This window comes from Montipora foliosa, chromosome 8 (assembly GCF_036669935.1).
Source record: "Montipora foliosa isolate CH-2021 chromosome 8, ASM3666993v2, whole genome shotgun sequence".
Taxonomy (NCBI): domain Eukaryota; kingdom Metazoa; phylum Cnidaria; class Anthozoa; order Scleractinia; family Acroporidae; genus Montipora; species Montipora foliosa.
In genome coordinates this window covers 28,090,374-28,095,373 of record NC_090876.1, presented here as the reverse complement: position 1 = coordinate 28,095,373, position 5,000 = coordinate 28,090,374, and the positions used below count along the sequence as shown (strand labels likewise).

The 5,000-nt window shown below is 36.6% G+C and overlaps 1 protein-coding gene across 2 annotated transcripts in view; it reads right to left on the bottom strand.

Annotated features, from left to right (window-relative positions):
- Nucleotides 1-5,000, bottom strand: part of LOC138012837 (pyruvate dehydrogenase (acetyl-transferring) kinase isozyme 2, mitochondrial-like) — a 145,062-nt gene that overhangs the window by 106,319 nt on the left and 33,743 nt on the right. The window lies entirely within an intron of this gene.

Below are 5,000 nucleotides of genomic sequence, written 5' to 3'. Positions count from 1 at the left end.
GATGAAGTCATTCGTGCTTGCCCCTGCTGTATTCTTTCGGGAGCACAATTTGGAGCCTCAAGGTTGTCCCAAACTGAAAATCTCAGTTCAGTCTGCATTAATAATTAGAACTGCCTTGTGTCGAACGCAATAAAACAGAAGTTTCGATAACAGTAGATATCAATATTGTACTACAAAGAAGTACTGTCATGGAAACTAAATATCTGTCCATATGAAAAATGGCAAAATTGAAAGTTGTGTATAAAAAATGATTGAGAGAGAGAGTAAAGATCCATCAAATTAATTTTGGAAGGCCAGATATGATTGATCTCGCATTTGAGGGCAGCACTCTCTTTGGTTCGTAACTTAAGTTCCTCACAGGAACCAAAGAGAGTGCTGCCCTCAAATGCGAGATCAACACCATCTACTGTGAAATCCGAGCGACTTGCTCCCTTGTGCGTTACATCAGCATCTTACGAATAATGACAACCCTTCGTAGAAAATTTCAATACAAGGTTATCCACACCCACAACCGCAAGTTCACAAGGTTATTAATATACAGAGAAACCAAATAAGATTGTTGCTTCTAACTGAAACATGGAAACAGGCTCTAGACCAAAGGAAGGTTGTTGGTGGATTTTTGTAAAGCATTCGACACAGTTGATCATGGAATGTTACAACAACAGCTGCAGTGCAGTGATTTACTTGTAGATTATCTGAGAAATAGCCACCAGTATGTAAACATTAATGGAGCAAATTCTGATACTTGTATAATTACATGTATAGAGTATGGTGTACTGCAAGGATCCCTTCTCAGTCCAAGGCTATTAGATAAAAATTAATTATAGCGAGGCCCAGAAGCGGCCTGGGGCAGACATGGTCAACCTTTTTGAGAGGGATTTGGCCTCACTTTGTCAGCACGGGTACGTGATATGGCTGGCTTTATTTGCATACGAGAGCCAAGTTTAAATCACATAGTCTCTATTAGGAAGAGAGAGGACCCTGGGAATGAGAACAAGTGATTGTGTGTGGTGGCCATTACTCTTCTCGGCAGTTGCAGCGCGTCAAGTTCCTACTTTTTGGCCTGCTTCCTATTTTCTACTATTTTTTTCAAGAAATTCCTCTTTTTCCCAATTTTTTAGGGTCTTTCTTGGTGCAGGGGAACATTTTGAAATATTTGAGATAAAATTCTCAATAAAATTGGTAAATTGTTCAAAAAAAGAAAGCTTTCTATCAAAAAATGTGGAGAATTTATAGCCTGTGTAAATGATAACTTTCTGAAATTTGTGCCCCGACTTTTTCAGTGTTTTCTGGGAGGCCATTTGCATGCTTGTGCAGCTGCCATGTGGAATTAATATAAGGAGGCAAGTAATTCAATCCAATTTCATCGATCCTCTTTGTTTTCGAACGAGAGTTGTTTTACATGTATTAATCTGCCATCTCTTTAAAGACAGTTGTATCTTTGTCTTTATAGTAATAAATTATTCCAAAAGAATTCAAATATTTTTCAGCCTTACACGTTTTGTGACTGCTGTTAGAGTGGTAACCATTACAAACAAGCTCACATTTTTGGCAACAACTGTCAACAAAGTGCTACTACTGTGGCCACAATGATGCTTGACTCTGCTAAGGGAAAGCGAGATGATGCAATGAAATACTTAGAGAAAATAGGAGATAGCTGAAAAGATGAATTATTGACTGAAAAACAGCTGACTGGGCTGTCCGACAAACTGTTGGACAAATTTTAGCCTTGTCGTCAATGACAAGCACTGCCCAAAAAAATCAGGGCAAAGCTAAGGTTACCCAGTCTGCTAAAAGCGCCAAAAACATAATAAGCATTGGACTTTTTTTGGTTTTTTGGTTATGGATAGTCTTTTTTGGTTTTTACTGTATGTAAGACATTTGGTAAGTGTGAACTTTGATATGTTATTTACTGTTTACAAGAAAAAATAAATATTCTTGCCGCTTACATGTACATGTATCTTTCTCAGTTTGAAACAACTGTGGACTTAAAAATTAAAGACATCTTATACAGGGCTTCAAAAATATTTGAATTCCACCTTGCCCATTGGGCAAGTAACTCTCAAATTTGGTTGCCCAGGGCACTTCCCCTGAAAAATTCAGGACTTCAACTAGGTTTCAACCCTTGACCTCGCGATACCAGTGCGACACTCTAACCAACTGAGCTACATTGTGTATGTAGGCTTTTTGTGTGAAATGTATGTCCAGTCATGAGCTGCTTTAATTGTTTGACTGTGAAATTGCAGTTGTTGGTTATTGTTTGCAAGGCTTGTTTGTTTACTGCTGTCAACTCAGAGATGTTTGATCACTGTAAAGTTCATACACTCATGATGATTGCTTTTGTACTTCATGCAGAAGCATAATTATTACTATAAACACTATATTCAATATAAAAAGCGGCTATCAGGGGCTAGAAACGGGAGCTCCGCTTTAAGCCTTGGCTAAATCTATAAATTATGTATAATAAAATAATCTAACAGGAAGCATAAAGGAAGGATGGTTATTCTTATTTGCAGATGATATGACATATCGTACTATATTGGCGGTGACGTTGAATCAGTGGTGTAAGAGGAACAAGCTATAAAACTGTAAGCACTGATGCAATGGAAGCAATGCTTATGACTCCAGCACCCTTTGTAGGACCATTGAGAAAACTCAGTTTCAGAGAAAAAACTATCCAGTTCGTGAACATGGCCCGAGTAATTGGAGTTCACATTGACAGCCAGCTAAAATGGGACAAGCAAATACAAATGGTACAATGTAGCTACAGTACATGTAAGTCATAGAGTAGAAAACTGTTACAGTAACAGTTAAAGAGACTACGCTACTTGCAGAAACCTGTGCTTGAAAAATTCAGGCTTCTGTATGCAATTGCAAAAATTGCGCCCACGACTGCGAGGATCATAGCTTTACTTGACTAGTGGGGACAGTCACCACATCAATGATGAATTCAGTTCCAAAATAAGCAACCACAGTTGCTGGCCAGAAAACAGCAAGGCAAACAAGACAAACGATTGTTATCACTCAATTGCTGTTGGAGATTTTGCTGAAATTCACAGGTTTGAGATTATCAAACCACTTTTCAAAATCTTACAGTATCTGCATGGCCAAAAAACTGTCTCAAACATTGTTTACAGGTGCATCCGTTGCAGATAAGTATACTGCAATATAACCGTGAATTTTAAGAAGATTACAACATTTTTTTAATTTGTAAGACATGTTTGGCTGTTGCAAACATCATCGTCAGTTACAAAATATTTGGAAAAACCGTTAGGACTATATAACAACCAGGCAAAACATGCACGATTAATATGATTATGAAATTGAAAACCTTTGGAGGCGGAAAGACGAATATTAACTTTGATGCCTGATATTTTTCATGGAAATCTTCCTGCAGATTTAGGGAAACTATTCACAAAATCGAGAAGCACAAGAACAAGACAAAAATACTGTCTTAACCCCTTGACATCCAAACTGGCCTAAACCGGCCAGACTTAGTATTTTACTCTGTCCAACGCCAGGGGAATCCCTGGGAGTAAATGGGTCAATCAATCACTGAAAAACTATGTCCCCATTAACCCTTTGACGTCCAAACGGGCCTAAACCGGCCAACGTCTAACGTCAGACGATTTTACTCGTCAATGGGGAACCCCTGGGAGTCAATGGTTTAAACTCATAAAATAATAATAATAATAATTAATAAATAATAATAATAATGATAATAATAATAATAATAATAATAATAACCAAAAAAAACTCAAACAGAAATTGGAAGAACACCAATTAGTTATCGCGGACCCTTGAGCTGGAACGCACTTCCAAGTCAGACAGAGGAATGCCAAACTCGAGAAGTCTTTAACAGGAAACTGAAAAACACACATTGCTCATTGAGAATATTTCATGCAGAAAAGAAGACACTGTTTTTAAGATTGGTGAAACCAGGAAATTAACAAAATTAAGCATCTGAATTTCACTTACATCAGTTAATTTCAATATGTAGTAAGCTTTTTAAAAAGAGTTTCAGTGTGAGCTTGTGGTTGCGAGAATGTTATATAATAATAATTATTGCTCTCACAAGTCTTTTCTTAATCACCTGAAGTGGTTTTAGATGGATAGGTGAGTCCCCAAATTTGGTCTCCGTAAATCAAAAAGGGTAAATTAATTAGTAGAGCACACTGTAACAAGAATGTCAGAATTAATTAACAAGGTATCTAACTTTAGATATAATACCCACAGTTTTTGAAATATTTTGACAATTAAGATAGTTTACATGATTTCTCCATTTAAGATTACAATCAAAGATCACTCCAAGATATTTTGCAGAGTAGACTTGTTCAATGTTAACATCATCTATCTTGATTGAGACCACCCTACTGGGTGTCAACTTTTTGGAATGAAAAAGTATGAAATTTAACCATTACGCCCCCTCTTACATGAAAACTAACCATTCAAAATAAAGTGCGTGGCCCAAATCACTAAGCTGAGCATTTGTCCCTAATCATCAAAATTTGTTGGTCTTGGATATAGCACCAGAGACAACAATCCACCATGATGATAATAATAATCTTGATGATTTCTCTAGTTTATTTTATACATACTCCATAAAGAGTTAATTACAGAAAGAATTGTCCAACTACTGTATGTTGAAATGATTGTACATGTATGTGATCTGTGCGATGCACATTATGTAGGCTATACAGCCCGACACCTTTTTCAACGTGTTGCTGGACACAAAAATTCGGCAATTGGCAAGCACATTTTCATGAAGCGCATGGTAGGAGGGATCGTTTGAATGAGAGTCATTTTAAGATTCTGAGAAAGTGCCAAGGTAAATTTGATTGTTTAGTGTTTGAAATGCTTTATATTAAGAAATTCAAACCTAATCTGGACGTGCAAACAGACTCCATAAGTGCGAAACTTTTTGTTTAACCTGTAAATCATTTTCTCTTATTGTTCGTTTTAGTATTTATATATATATATAGAACTTATTTTTATACATT